We start from the raw sequence: 16,750 nt of genomic DNA on the forward strand, positions 1-16,750 counted from the left end.
TATTATGACTTGATATATTTTATGAATCTCTTATTATTTATTTGGTATATCTCTATTCTATTTTTTTTCATAAAATAGACCCGAATAGCCTATAGTTATCGACAATTGTGAGCCTAAAAGCTCATGTAGTTGTCAAACAGATGTTAAAACAACAACAAAACTATTTTATTATGATGACGTAGCACATACATTTCCCAGGTTCGATCCTAAGATCTACGAATGAGAGTCGAGAGCACTATCCACTCTCCCATTCTATCACTTGTGTGTCAATCAAACAACATGTGGGATACAATTTGTCAGCGCTCGTCTAAAATCTTGTCAAGGCTGCTTCATGTAAAGACATGCAAACGACCGCTAGGTGTCACTGTGGAGGCGGTTTCGGATTGATGTTTCGAAGCCTCGAAACATACGGCACAATTGATTCAACTGTTTCAGTGTTTCACGAAGCCTCGCTCTGCCCACCACTACAGCTATATTCCAGAGTATAACAGCGATCGCCTATCTCCATATATGGCCAATCCAGAAGTCAACCGGCAATCTCACCCGTGATGTGAGATCGCCGTGCAAACTCTCGCGACAGCGAGAGACGGGACAAAACACAAACAGAAGGGACAAAAAACAGTACAGCTGGAGATAATAAAGACATATAACAATACGCTAACATTCACAGCGTATAAATAGCCCTCTCCATATGTGGCTACGCTACACAATCATTTGACCAGGTTTAATCCAGCATCACAGCATGAATTATATTGACTAGTTTGTTTACCAAATTTGAATAAAATGTTTAACCTATGTGTTAATATGATTACAGCCACAGTGTAACAAAATACTGCAAAGCTATTGATCACGTTCTCATGACATTACTTCACAAGACCCAAAGCTGATCAGGACACTTTAAGAGCACTGTAACGTAGTAACTGCTGAAAGAACCATGTAATACTGTGAATATAATGACAAACTGTTCCATAACACTTAGATGTGACTTTAATTACAATTCAACATACTCTTTCTCATACTCAGGGTTTTTAAACTGTGGGTGAAGACCCACTTGTGGGTCGCACCGGAAGATAGTGAGTGTTGCATTGTAGTGATGGTTTGTCCAATTAATTATTAGCAATGGTTTTGATATACTATAAGATTACACCTGTCTAAAGCCCATAATACACAGCACGATTTTTGGCTGTCCCAGATGAAAGATTACCAATCGTGAAACAATCGTGGAGATTTCTGTGATCGTGGCTCTTAATTGGTGGTCCTATCTCATACAGTGTGAGAGGTTTAAAGACGTCTGTTTTCCCAGTCCTTGGACCAAAGACACCTACGATAGTTTTATGACAGTGTAAGAAGTTCAGCATGATCATCGCACATCAACAATGTGTTTGCTTCTACGACCTGCATACCTGTATTTGTTTACCACTAGCGCATGCTGATGACGGATGTTGCAGCCTCAGATGCAATAGGTGTCTTCATCGACAGTCTACTGCTGAAGTTTAAACAATCCTTGTCACACAGTGTGATAAGGTCTTATTGGATTGCAAAAATCCTGCTGTGTATCCTGGGCTTAATATGTTGTGGAATTTAAAGTTTGGAAACCCCTGCTTAACACAAAGTCTCATTTAAAGTTTATTAGAACTTTTGCAATAGACCGACACTAAACGAAACTGATGGCAGATGAGGTGTTGGGATGACAATGGGCCAGAGTTGAATCTGTGCATCTTAGCAGATCACAGGCAGGTTTCTCCTGAAGTGCTGCATTAAGAAAAGAAAGGAAAAGATTTTAGAAAATTTTTAAGGAAATTTTAATAATTCTCACAATCAATATTGGACTATAAACAATTAATTATTACCAATGCAATAACATGCAAACAGACCTGTCAACCACCTTAATAATAGATACTACGCGGTAGGCATGGGCTGGTTACCAGTTTTAAGGTACACCGTGGTTTTAAACAGTCAAGGTTACAAAACCACTAAAATGGTCTGTGAAACCGTCTCCAAGGTATGAACTGTATTTATACAAAATTCATTAAGTCATGTGATTGATTTGATGTTTACATGTAATATACATTTCGAAAATATTATATATAATATAATTTAAAGGCTTTATTTTTACCTGCCATTTACCTGCCAATAAAATTTAGTGTAGCAATGGGAATACCGCAACACTGTGAAACCGTGGTATTTTTGCTAAAGGTAATCATACCGCCAGAATCTTATACTGGCCCATGCCTACTAAGCATTGTACCATGTGTTAGAAACATCAAGATTCTCAAATTTTTAGGGCTAGCGCAATACCACAGTTTTGGCTATTCTTCATGTTCTCTAGGGCAGTTATTTTGCCCCAGTGACAGAAACAGCGACAGTAATCAAATAATTCATTACCTTATCTACATGTGGGAAGAGGCCCACAGGTGAAGGAAGATTTTTGGCCTGCACTTTCACAGCTAGTAAACAAGGATTGTGGTGGGATTGTGACAGAATGAAGAAGATCAGTTTAAAATTTGCTTTACAACCAGAGGTTGCATTATTTTGACAGACAAGGGCTGTAAGAAAATTGTCAAAATCAATAATAATGTGAGCAAACAGCCAAACAATAACAACTAAACTCAATCAACTATCTTAATCTGCCTGAACTCAAATCTTGTGGTCTATAAAGTGGGAGTTTATCTGTGTGTAATTCAACCATCATGTTAGACTGAAGGAATTGCAGTTATCATTAGATTTCCCGACAGCACTGGACAAATGACTTCTCACACTCAGTGTGACTTGAGACAAATGATAAACAAAGACATTGAGTATGTTTACATGCACATAATAAGAGGACAATTATCTTATTATGATATTATAAAAATCAGCTTATTACATTAACATGTTTCAAGAGTTTTAATTTACTTTTATTTGTGAAGTTTATCTATCACAGGTGGAGACATACGCACATACAAAACGGCAAAAAAGATGTTAAAATCTGGTTTAAGAGCAAAAAAACTACCTGTGCCAATCAGTTTTTCCCATTTATGGGCTTTACCCTATAAAAGAAAACCATTTTATGCATTTAAATGACCTTACACGTTATCAGTTTATTAAAGGGATACTTCACCGATTTAGCATTCAGCTTTGTATCTGTAGAAACCCGGCAGTATTACTGAATGACCATGTTTCCCTCCATCATTTCCCCCTGAGAGGAGAGATATCTGCATTTTGGTTCTGCAAAAAAGTCCTCCGATGATGCAAAAATCGTCATATTACATCATCGGAGGACTTTTTTGCAGAACCAAAATGCAGATATCTCTCCTCTCAGGGGGAAATGAGGGAGGGAAACATGGTCATTCAGTAATACTGCCGGGTTTCTACAGATACAAAGCTGAATGCTAAATCGGTGAAGTATCCCTTTAAGCGTTTAGACTATGTAGACACACTCACTGTGCAGTGTGCACTAAGATTAAAAAAATTGGTTAACACGACCACTCGTGGTGGCTGTTGGACTTTAAGGCGTCCATTGCATGTTCATAATTAGAGGAAAGGCACAGTATTAAAATTAAACTGTTTATTGATCAGATTTGAAAAAGTTTTACAGCGCGCTGGGCAGTCTCAAGGCTACAATCAGCAAGCGACTAACCACCAGCTCCGGAAATAACATGCATATTTATAAAATATGTGACGTCGATCTTTCTTCAGAAAATCTCCTCTCCAACTGGTCTTTCTGTTTATCTGACTCCATTACCACACCCAGTTTCAGCCTGCAGGCGAAGATAGACACACACAAAGAAAAAACAAACTGTTCTCCGCACAACTTTGAGAGTCCTGCAATTTGTCACTTTCCCCCCAGTACTTTTCCACTTCACATATGATTGACTTCACACAGCATATTATAATGCTTTCTTAAAAACAAATCATTAATAAAACATTCATTTATTCATAAAAAGACATAAGCTGTAAGATGAAAATGATTATTATGTAAAACACATTTCAATATCATAACATCATTTCATTATTCGTAAAGTTGGTTATATGAATAAGGCACACATTAACTTCTTTAGATAGATAAACACATATTAAATCTTTTACTGCAATACTACTTCTAAGCAAACACTTTAATCATTATTAATAACCATTTGTTAGGGAGGAAAACACAAAGAACAAGCACAGGAGATTCTGTTCTTCAAGGTTGAGCTGCCATGCCCCCATTAGGTTATTCTGTATGAAACCTTTATTTCATTGGTTAATACACATTTATCAAAGAAAACATCTTATATTTATTACATCAATTATTCAATGATTCCAAGCTAATCCAACCGAAACCACGGCCTTGCAGCTTTTGCACACACAAGCTGCTCCCTCTCAGTAACTTTCCACTCTCTTAGACAAACACAAACAATCTTTTGCTTCAGCATGCTATAATGATTATTGAAAACACTTCTAAGTAAACTATTTACAAACACATAACCTTAAAATCCCACATGGCTTCACTCAGAGGTTGGAGAAGAAAACCGGTGGACTAAACATCAAGCCTCTGCACGATTCAGGTAAGTGGATTAAAATACAATAAACATTATTAAAACAGATTGTGAAGAAGACATTCATTCAAAACTTGCTATGACCTAAGCCTAAATGACTTAATTTCTTTTTAGAATTAAGACAACCTTAGCAGGAAAGCCCCAGCAGTAACTTTCTCTCAAGCAGATGAGCAATAAGTTGCTTTGTATGAACACCACCCTAACAATCAAGGTAAAAGAGCATTAAACACTAAAGGTATTGCGGAGAATTTAGGTTTTCCGGGTGGATCATCAAGACTATGGGTCCTCCTAGTTGTCAATCTGGAGTGTTGCGCAATTGCATTTTTTTAAAAAAGCGTAGACGGCATTTCTTTTCTAAAATTCGAGAAAATCCTCCGCTACACCTTTAAGTGGAACATTTATATTGCAATGCTGCTTATAGCTAGTGAGAAAGATAATCTAATTGATCTACCATGCATATCTTTCAAATAACTTAACAGAACAACTGAACATGTATAATATAATTTAATATGTACATTATTAATAATAATTGTTAATAATATTTAATATTTGTGAAATTATATACTTGTGAATTCATTATATTTGCAATGTTTATACATTACCTGTTTTTAGGTAAACAGATTATCCATCAGTGGGTGCCTCAAGGTCGGCTCTGTAAATACTGTAATCTGCATGTTTCCGAGCACACGTTTACCAGGACACACTAATATTAAACAGAAAAACAACATAAATCAGTGTTAAACACAAACAAATTTTAGGTAAATTAAATAAGGTTTTCATTTTCAATCAATATAAAAGAAATAAACGCAATAAAAAACAATGTCAGTGACGTAATAAATATGTGTAAATTTACACGCATCATTTATTAAGCATTATAAAAAATCCAGCAATATTATTAAACTTTGGTTCCCTTTCAGTCGGTCACTACGACGTCACGTCGTGACCGACGAATTGGGAACTCGCTTAGAGAGACCAATCTGCTTCGTACTCTACTAAAACGCCAATGAACTTGGCATTGAGATATTTGCATAATGCTGGCGCCGCCCCGCCAGGTGCGTATATAAGCCACAGGTGCAAATATGGAAATTAGCTTTTTCGCTTCGAAAGCCGGCATTATCTGCTACTGAGAAGCTACTCTCTGCTCTTCTGGGAACGGTTGCTGAAGTTGATTGACAAGCAGTACTGACACAGCGGACGCTCGCAGTATTCCACTGCTCTGCATCTTTTTTGTTTTGAGTTTAGTGTGTGCGTTGCCTCTCCCTGTGCGCATCATCAGCTGAGCACCTAAGAGTGATTTCCCTAAAGAGTGATACGTGAGAGCTCTGTGTCTTTTTAAAGACAGCCACTCTCTCGTATATTCGGAGATCAGCGTCCTTTTCAGGATAGCTTTTCCTCCGTGCGATCTTGGATGCGAGAAGTACAGGGATTCCAGTGACGGTCACGAGCGCTGTCTTCGTGCTATGGCATCGAGCACTCCGAGGCTGCGTTCGTGGAGAGCTTTTGCTCTCTCTGTGAGAGCATAACCCTCTTGGATTGCGGAGACGACTGTCGTTTCTACGGGAACGGCGTCCGCGCCTTTGCAGTGCTGAACGCCGCCATGGTGCGGCTGTCAAGCGCTCGCAGGGCGCTCTTCGCATCACTACGCTGAGTAGGACGGAGGATGCGTCCTTCACCTACCGGCCTTCTCATCCTCAGCCGGTTGAGGCTCCGGTGGAGACTGCAGAATCGTGTTCTGCGATTTCTGCCGAATCCATTGGACCTCCTTCTGGTCCCGTCACTTCTACAGCATCAGAGGGGTGCCCATTTTTTCCCTCCGAGGCGGAGTCGTCCCGGAGATGGCGGCCGTGCCCGCTCGAGCGGCGGAAACGGTAGAGTTGGAGGGGTTAATTCCTCTCCGCCCGAACCGTCCCGCCCACATGATTGGTACTTCGGAGCTGCCCGGGCCTCTACGGTCCTCACCTCCTGTGCCTGCCTTTCCCGACGGCACGAAGAGCTGACGTGATTTGCGGCCGTCTCGGCCGTTCAGCTTCACCCCTCATCTCCCTCACTAACGGAGCCGCTAAGGGGGGATCCCTTCAGTTGAGCGGGGGGTTGCGATGCAGCTGCGTTCCTGGAGGGACCACCCAACCCTTCCCTCCCGTGTTTGTATAGACAGTCGTCCGGTTACAGGCGCTGCCCATCAGGCATGCGGAGACGCGGCTTCAGCCCTGCACGCATTAACGTACTGCAGGTTCACCAAACGAAGGCTTTAGAGATATACGAGGGAAGCCGCGACCTTCAGTCGTGAGATGTCCACCACAGTGTTCAAGATCGCCACCTTTGGCTATGTCTGGCTTATATGACGGAACAACTTCATGAATGCTCCTGTCTCACAGACCGGCCTCTTCGGCGAGCCCGAGGAGTCGTACAGCTCCGCTGCGCAGACTGAGGCGATCTCCTAGGTCGTGCCCCGGCGGATGAGAGCTGCCCTGGTCCACCAACGCCGGCTCCTCACTCTGCCTCTCGCCGTCGGCGTCCTGCGGCGGCCACCTCCGTTCCCCTCCTCGGACCCCATCTCGGCAGCGCAGGGGAACCGGTCGTCAGCAGCTCGCCCCGCCCGCTTAGCCGCTTCCCGTGAAAATCGGGAGTTTAAGTGGCCAGAGACGGGCGACCCGGAGTGGCAGAGGATCACTCTTCAGGAGACAGTGATTCGCTCCTTCCCCCAGTAGAGGGTCGGGTGGAAAATCCTTGGTTTGCATATGTTCCACCGGCTGTCCAGCCGGTACCCACTTAACCACACATAAGAGTGCATTCCTCTTTCCTCTCCAGGTCTCCGGAGGATCGAGAGAGCCGTGGGCGTACACCTGCTCACTCTACCTCTCCTCTATCGCCAGCGGGTGTCCTGAGGAGTCCGAGCTCTCCACTGAGGAGACCGGACCACCAGCACCCTCATCGGAGTCTGCGCTCTCCGCAGAGGAGACCAGACGACCGTCACCCTCAGCGGGCTCAGGTCAGTGTCACACACACACACATACTGTAGATGTTTATGCTGTCACAGCAGACGCACCGGCAGTCCTACCTGTCTCGCTTCGCTGCCCCACCGCGGGTACTTCGGTAGTGTTGTTAATTCTCCTCGTACGGTCCCTGGATGCTTCGCTTCAGTTCCCAGCCCGTCTCGTTGGGTTTTACGCACTATCCGCCTCGGTTACGAAATACAATTACCGGCACTTCCCCAAATTCACGGACATTCGTTTCACTATAGTGAAAGCTTCCGATGCACATGTACTGCGTGCAAAAGTCGATGTCCTGCTGGCGAAGGACGTTTCGAGCCGGTCCCTCTTACCGAGAATGATGATAGGGTTTTTCCAGCCTTTATCTCATAGTACCCAAAAATACGCGGTGGGTTACGACCGATTTATTTACGCACCGGCTCTACAAATGTGATCCTTTAGGATGATACGCCGAGGCTCGTATTTCAATATTCAGATCGGTTTGCAGCATAGACCTGTAGACGTGTAGCCTACTTCATGTGTCCATCTCCCCTCGCCTTAGACCGTTTTTCGCTCTGCGTTCATGGAGTGGACATATTAATACTAACTACATTATTCGAGCTGTCTCTCTCTCCCCGTGTCTCCATGGACGTGCTAGTCACGGCATTTAAATCTCCGAGAGAGAGAGCGTTGTTCGCATTCTGCTTATATTTACGTCAACTATAATGGCTCGTTCTTGGCAAACGTGCGCGAACACAGAGATTTAATGCTTCAGCATCTCGCTCGTTTAAGTCATCAGGTCAGCTGGGAAAAGAGCAACTTTGCCCCGTGCAGAGGATCCTTTTCTCAGTATAGAAATAGACTCGATCGATTTATTGGCGTGTTTTACAAGAGCGCGCAACCAGTCAGTTCTGACTTGCCTCGGTTTAATTCGAGGGAAGTACGCGGTCCCTCTGAAACAATTTCAGAAGCTCCTGGACATATGGCAGCAGCTGCGGCGTGACATCTGCTCGAGCTGCTTCATATGAGACCGCTTCAGCATTGGTTCTACGATCGAGTCTCGAGGAGTCATTTCTATTTTACCCCGTGGTCAGACCCAGCATTTCTGATAGCAAGATATGCCTCTGAGTCGGGTCTCCTGGCATTCTGTAGCATGCGATGCCCCCAGCACGGGATGAGCAGCCACGTATGACGGGCTTGCAGTCTCAGGGGTGTGCATAGCACCCCAACTGCCGCGAGCGGTGCGCTGTATATCTGGGACTTGTACGCTCCGCTATGGAGATGCGAGGGAAGGATGTATTAGCCGACACCGACAACATTGCGACTGTTGCGTTATTTACCGTTAAGGCGGTTTTTGCGCTCTCGTCACCTGTCGCATCTCGCTCGTCATCTCCTCCTTTGGAGTCAGAAGCATCTGAGGTCCCTTCGTGCCATTCACTTTCCGGGTACGCTCAAATACAGCGGCAGACGCGCTTTCCCGAGCTGCGCGCCCCGGAGAATGGCGACTCCACCCCCAGACGGTCCAGCTAATTTGGAATAAGTTCGGTCGTGCGCAGATAGATCTATTTGCGTCACCGGACGATACCCACTGTCGCCTGTTTTATTAACTAACCGAGGACAGCCTCGGCGTGGATGTGCTGACACACTGCTGGCCGCGGGGGATGCGCAAATACGCATTCACTCCAGTGAGCTTAATCGCACAGACACTGTGCAAAGTCAGGCAGGACGAGGAGAGCCTTTTATTAGTCGCCCCGTACTGGACGACCAGGAATTGGTTTTCAGAGTTAATGCTCCTCGCGACAGCCCCTCCCTGGCGATTTCCCCTGAGGAAAGACTTTCTTTCTCAAGGAAGGGGCACATTATGGCACCCGCGCCCCGACCTGTGGGATTTCCATGTATGGTCGTTGAGCGCGCGCAAGGTTTAGGTGATTTATCGCAAGCGGTATCTAACACCATCGACGCGGTACGAGCACCGTCCACAAGACGGGCTTACGCGCTTAAATGAAACCCTTTTTCGTCACCTGGTGCTCTTCGCAACGCGAGGACCCCAGAGAATGCTTAACATTGTGCTTTTATATCTTCTACATAGGTTAGATGGTAGGCTGTCCCTCCGCCATTAAAGTTGATATCGCCGCTATTTCTGCTCATCACTCACTTATTAACGGCAGTTCAGTTGGCCAGCATGATTTGGTTATTAGATTTTTAAGAGGCGCTCGCAGGCTAAACCCCTCGCGCCCTCCCTCTATTCCTCCTGAGACCTGTCCATGGTGCTGAAGCCCTACTACAGGTTCCGCGTTCGAGCCTTTGCAGTCTGCGAGTCTGAAGTTTTTGTCAATGAAAACTCTGACCCTGCTAGCATTGGTCTCCGTGAAGAGAGTAAGGAATTTACATGCATTCTCTGTTGACGATTCGTGCCTTCAGTTTGGTCCTGCTGTCTCACTGAGACCCAGACCAGGCTACGTGCCCAAAGTTCCCACCACTCCCTTCAGAGATAAGGTGGTGAGCTTGCAAGCGCTGCCCCCCGGAGGAGGGCAGACCCAACCATGGCTTTATTATGCCCCGTACGAGCGTTACGCATCTACGTGGATCGCACACAAGCCTTAGGACCTCAGATCAGCTCTTTGTTTGTTATGGTGGTCAGCAGAGAGGGAAAGCTGTCACTAAGCAGAGGATGTCTCATTGGATAATTGATACTATCGCCCTTGCTTATAATCTGCAGGGCATTCCTTGTCCATTTAATTTGAGAGCTCACTCTACTAGAAGTGTTGCCTCATTTTGGGCATTCGCTCGTGGTTCCTCGCTAACAGACATCTGCAGAGCTGCTGGTTGGGCGACACCTAATACGTTCATTCGATTTTAGTGTTCGTGTCGAGCCTGTCTCCTCTCGTGCCCTTTCCTCGTTAGGGGAAGCACAGAGAACAGGCTCGCAGGTCGGCTTGCAGCCTCCGACTGCTGCTCCAAACTGAGCTCAGTATGGAAGGCCATCAAGGCAAAAACGCGTAATAATTTGTTTTGCCTTCCTCCGCTGCCTTGGCAGCCTGATGTTGCGGAGCATCCGCTGCCAGCCTCTCACTAGCTGCATCCTCGCGAACCTGTGTTTGGCTCGGGCATCCACATTGCGTCCCACCGGGTTCCTTTGTGAGTATTTTCCGTGGGGTTAATCCTACTAGCCCACGTTTCCCTCAGCAGAGCACTGCTTTGCTTATACAGCCACGGCTGTCATTTATACCTCAACTACAGTTGACTTTCGCCCACCAATAGCCCTTAACGGGGCGGTGGCTTCCGCAGCGTCCCTATACCGCTCAGATAGGGCGCTTCCCAGTCGCTGGCACTACTGTGGGGTTAAAGGAACATCTAGTGCCCGGCCTTCTGCCTTAAAACCTAATTCTCCTTATCCTTAAGTGGAACCGGAGGGCTTTACGCAGACACTGGAAGAGGTCAGCCCTCAGTGGCGTTTTGGTAGGGATTCCCAATTCGTCGGTCACGACGTGACGTCGTAGTGACCGACTGAAAGGGAACGTCTCGGTTACGTATGTAACCCTCGTTCCCTGAAGGAAGGGAACGGAGACGTCACGTCCCGTCGCCACAGGGCTGCTCCCTGCTGTTTATCGGCCGGTCACACTTTCCGGCTTTCTCAGCGAAATGAAGCTAATTTCCATATATATATTAACTTAATTATCAAACCACTTCGCTATAAAACTTTAAGGCTTCTTGTGAATACCGGTCGTTAACATAACGTTAACTTACTTCAAGCAAGTCGGGCGGGAAGATTGATACATTTTATAACTCAAGTAACTTTAAGTTAAACAGGGGCTGGTCTAGGCTAACTTAGCAAATGTTTACCCCACCACCGCTGAGAAAATGGTTACATGTTCAACGTGCCTTGCCTTCAGGATTTGCAGCTCGATTTTGGCTTGCATTGATAAACGTTACAAACAAACAAACCAAAAAAAGAATGATCATATACGACAATCAATCTTTAGATCCACTACATGCATAACATAATGTTGGTTACTTACCTCTACTGATGAAACTCCTTCGTCAGCGTTGTAACTTCACATGTTGGTTTTGGTAAATCACAAGAGGCCAAAGATCGAGGTGAAAAAGAGAAATAAATTGTTCTGCGATCGTTTAACGCGATGAGACACGAAGCCTTAAAAACCAGCCCAAAGATTAGTGTAGCCATTGTGTCCGGCTTCACGTGGCTTAGCGTTAACCAGTATGACATCACAGTACCGCGTGATTACACTGTTTCGTGGGCTTTTGAATCACTCTCGCGGTACTTCAATGTCTGCGCATGTCTGCATGAAGTCAACCACTCATGCTTGTAACAGGGGTAGCGTTTGTGCGCTCAGTGATTTAGGGTGTTACAAAACAAGATTATTACATTAATATTATCAATTAGTATTGTAATAATGTTGTGATGAGGCAGAGATGAGGATCCAAGTGCAGTTTGAGATTATTTAATAAAGTAACACATTACACACAAAAACGGGCAGGCAAAACAAGGCAGAGCAAACAAAGGCAAAACACAGAGCTAACAGGTGACAACATTAAACAACGACTAACAACAGGGAAGTGAACAAACAGAGTATATATGTAAAACAAGAACCAATCACAAAGCAGAGACAATGAGTAACTATGACAACACACGAGAGGGAATGAATGAGTCTAATGAGTGTCCATGGTAACAAACAAGTGGGCGGAGCAAACAATCAACAATGGAGAAAACAGCATACGGAAACACAGGGGAAAACACAGACAGAACCATTACAGAACCCCCCCCCCCTAAGAGCGGCTTCCAGATGCTCCCTGAGCTGCAATGAAATAGTCCAGGTGCAACAGGGGTGGGAGGGTGGGTAAAGTTCATGTGGTGGAGGATGGAGTGAACTCAGCAGAGCAGGTAGCAAGGGCGGTGCAGGTAGAGCATGTGGCAAGGGCGGTGCAGGTAGAGCAGGTGGCCAGGGCGGTGCAGGTAGAGCAGGTGGCCAGGGCGGTGCAGGTAGAGCAGGTGGCCAGGGCGGTGCAGGTAGAGCAGGTGGCCAGGGCGGTGCAGGTAGAGCAGGTGGCCAGGGCGGTGCAGGTAGAGCAGGTGGCCAGGGCGGTGCAGGTAGAGCAGGTGGCCAGGGCGGTGCAGGTAGAGCAGGTGGCCAGGGCGGTGCAGGTAGAGCAGGTGGCCAGGGCTGTGCAGGAGAAGCTTGGGACCAATATGACACAGAAGACTCACTCGGCTCAGAAGACTCACTCGGCTCAGAAGACTCACTCGGCTCAGAAGACTCACTCGGCTCAGAAGACTCACTCGGCTCAGAAGACTCAGACAAATTAGGTGAATCATTGGACTCAAAAAGGAAAAAATTGGTCGAACCGGCAGACTCTGTCATTCCGGTTGACCCGATCGGCCCGGCTGGTTCCGTTGGCCCGGCTGGTTCCCTTGGCCCGGCTGGTTCCGTTGGCGTGATCGGCCCGGTCGTGGAGACAGGTGGTTTAATGACGCCGGCCGCCCGAACCGACACCATCGGGGTATCCGCTAGGCTCGCGACCAACCGGTTTGCCCAGGCCTCAACTGGACACACCGGTGTAGCAGCCATCATGTGAACAGGCTGGGGACTTGGCGAAGATAGGACTGGACTTGACAGGGTTAACGTAGTGCATTCGGGCGTCCGTGGCTGCTCTGGCTCGACATCCCACGGACCCCGATGCCTACTGCCCCCCCAAAAAAATATTTAGGGACGCCGTCCACCTCAACCTTGGACACGTTGAGAGAGGACCCGCTTAACAGCAGCGCTAGGTTCACAAAGTCTGAAAACGCCCCCATTTCTCGGCCACGAGGCATTAAACCACGCACACTGTCCTCTAATCCATTGCGAGAAAATGTCCTTCAGCGCCACTTCTCCAAAATCCACCAGGTTACAGAGGTCCAAGAACACATTTACATATTCCTCAAGCGGTGAATGTTCCTGGCGTAAACAAAACAAAATCTCTGCTGGATCCATGTGGCTAGTCGTTCTGTTGTGATGAGGCAGAGATGAGGATCCAAGTGCAGTTTGAGATTATTTAATAAAGTAACACATTACACACAAAAACGGGCAGGCAAAACAAGGCATAGCAAACAAAGGCAAAACACAGAGCTAACAGGTGACAACATTAAACAACGACTAGCAACAGGGAAGTGAACAAACAGAGTATATATGTAAAACAAGAACCAATCACAAAGCAGAGACAATGTGTAACTATGACAACACACGAGAGGGAATGAATGAGTCTAATGAGTGTCCATGGTAACAAACAAGTGGGCGGAGCAAACAATCAACAATGGAGAAAACAGCATACAGAAACACAGGGGAAAACACAGACAGAACCATTACAAATAAAGCTTTTTAAATGTTTGTTAATGATTAAGTGTCATTAACAGACTCTGATTTAAAACATCAATATATATGCTACGTACATTTTCCTTAAATCATCAAAACATCCAAATTCAATGAAACAAAAACAACAACAATGTATTTAAGATGAGACACATTCAGCATTTATAATTTTTTCTCTCTTTTTTGTTTGACTTTGTTTTCTACAGTAGCCTGTTAACAGTAGACCAAAGGTATGATGATCAATTATAAATGCAATATGGTTGAAAGGTCAGTAAACAAACAAAAAAAAAGGTAATTTCTTAATAGAATTTCTATAAATTTTTTGCTTTTATTACATATTTCATACATCAAAATCATTAAAAGTTAATAATTATGTATTCCAACTTGTTGCAGCTTGACAAAAATGTAGCTTGAAGGAGAAGGGACAGCTGAGTAACAAAGTCCTGGTACGCAGACGACGATACTATTACACTGACAAGAGTGTAATGATGATGGAGACACAAGCCAGAGAAAGGGGGGACCAAACACCAGGCCAGAATTCTGCATGAGTCAGGTAAGCATAATGAGTTACAGCAGTGGTTCTCAACTCTGTTCATGGAGTCCCACTGCTCTGTGCATTCTGTATGTCTCTTTGATTTGACAGACTGAGGCTGCGTCCAAATATCACTTTGTGCATCCTATCGTGCATCATGTTCTGGATGTAAAGCATGAGACTTTTAATTTTATGTTAACATTTCTATGGTGTTCACTGCATTATTGTTAAGGATTTTGTGAAACATCTGCAACATTGTGTCGTTTATTTAGGGACTACTGAATAAATAATACACTTTAATAAAGCTACATACTCAAAACAAAGAGCTTTTTTACAGGAGCAAAGAATTCTGCATCTAAAAGTTTGATATAAGCAAATGTTCATTTCAGAGTGTTCATTTTATTTACAGAAAAACTTAAAAATGTTAAATATAAATTAAAAGTAGTAAATAAAACACAAATACGTTTTGGTGCAAATTGCTGGCACTACCTGGATTGAAATTTTTACACATGCTAAGTGTGTCCCATCGGATGAATAATTCTACATGCACGCTTGGGATCTTCACGCCCACTAGAATACTTAGGCCAAATACAAAAAAAAACGTAATGTAAGTAGTCTAGTGCAAAGACAACAAGTGTGAACATTTGGACACAGCCTCAGTTCAGTTCATGAAGATCTCTACTAATGAGCTGATGATTTGAATAAGGTGTGTTAAGCCTGGACAAATTGAATCTACTTAAATGGATAGTTTAAAAAAATATTAGGAAAAAAATATTTTGAAAGTATTATGATAAGTGATGAAGAAAATATTTTGATAAATGATTGTCATTAAACTTAAAGTTGATTTTTAATGACTCTGTGCAACATCTCCGCTTATTTAACTGAGTTGAAAGATTTTCTATTTTTAATTAATTTATAATTATAATTCTCTTAGTGTTATAAATAGTATTATAACACAAAACTCATGACTAATTCAGTCATTAAATAAACTTGATTCTCCACTGAAACACACACAAAACTGCGAAAAATACAATGCAATGTGCTGTTTATGTCAATAAACACTGATCACCTGAACGGTGACTTTCATTTACAAAAATGGTAATTTATCATTTACAACTAAACAACATGAATAATATAAGAGCATAAACCTCTATGACATTTTAACAAATATTTAGGTAGTTAAAGTTCTTATTAGTTCTTAATTCTGTAAAAAAAGCTTAAATAATCATAATATTCAGGGACAATGGATTATGGGTATTCCTTACAACACGTACTGCTAAAGTTCATTCACTTGAATGTTTTAGTTTAATTAATTTTATACGCTTAAAACTTAAATGAATTAAGATTTTTTAATTAAATGTCCAAAACTCAAAATATTAAGTGATGTTTACATCATGAAGACAATATCTGGGTTAACAGTGTAGCATACTTTAAAAATAAATAAATTCAAGCTAAAATTTAAGAGTCTGTAATTTGGCTATACTGGTACCAGAGATTTTCTTAAAATGAAGTTAACACCTCTCAGAATGTCACCTGAGTAAAACTCCCCCAGCTGCTACCCTGATTTGCATTTGTATAGCTCGCAGCATGTTCATTTACATGTTAAAGCCTCCTCTAGAATTAGGGGAAGGGGGGACAACTTCCAAGCAAGACCCACGTCAACTTCTGACAACCTGCGGCAGTTTTCGGTGTTGGCTGCAAATTGTCGTGCGCAGTAGTAAACTTGGAGTTTCACAACAATCTACAGTGCCACATTCTGACAAAAATTCCAGTTTTCATGCAGTGGTGTGTAAGAAACATTGCAGCTTACTGCTTTTAAAAATCAGGACCCATATAAAATTATGTTCAAAACTTTTGAGTAGTTTCTCTGCATTCATATCGTTTCCAAACAATCAAAAGTATTTGTCACACCAACACGTACTCACTTAAAAGTAAAATGTTTCATCATTCTTGTAAATGTTAAAACGCCGTCATGTTCTGAAGTTTTCTATAAAAATCTAGACCGAAATCACACAACATGTTTAAAACGAAGTAAAACAGTTTGCACATTCTAAAAAATTTTTGGTGCTGTTGATGTGAACGAAATAAAATTGATGGCTTTAAGGCATTGAATCCATAGGTTTTGAATGTAAATGGATGTTTTGTGAAATCAGAGCAAGCATACAAACAACATTTGTAGCTAATATTGATAGATCAGCGATCTAGTTGAGACTGTAATCGCAATGTGATGTGCACATGAACACTGAAAACGTAAAATCTGAGCATTTCTGTGTGCTTAAACTAAAGTTTCTGTGTTGAGTTAAACTAAAATAAACAAAAAACCTTTCGGTACCTAAAAAAAGTGAGTGGTGTTTAATGATGACC

General features: G+C 43.5%; 2 long non-coding RNA genes across 2 annotated transcripts; one reads left to right on the top strand and one right to left on the bottom strand.

Annotated features, from left to right (window-relative positions):
- Window positions 1-713: 713 nt before the first annotated feature.
- LOC135735388 (uncharacterized) lies at window positions 714-11,626 on the bottom strand. The gene is made up of 3 exons (XR_010527541.2): window positions 11,506-11,626; window positions 5,120-5,220; window positions 714-1,752 (listed from the first exon to the last, which is right to left on the bottom strand). It is a non-coding gene; the product is annotated as an uncharacterized lncRNA (long non-coding RNA).
- LOC141282432 (uncharacterized) lies at window positions 4,658-14,566 on the top strand. The gene is made up of 3 exons (XR_012337093.1): window positions 4,658-4,728; window positions 14,061-14,121; window positions 14,248-14,566. It is a non-coding gene; the product is annotated as an uncharacterized lncRNA (long non-coding RNA).
- Window positions 14,567-16,750: the final 2,184 nt, after the last annotated feature.

This window comes from Paramisgurnus dabryanus, chromosome 7 (assembly GCF_030506205.2).
Source record: "Paramisgurnus dabryanus chromosome 7, PD_genome_1.1, whole genome shotgun sequence".
Lineage (NCBI taxonomy): Eukaryota > Metazoa > Chordata > Actinopteri > Cypriniformes > Cobitidae > Paramisgurnus > Paramisgurnus dabryanus.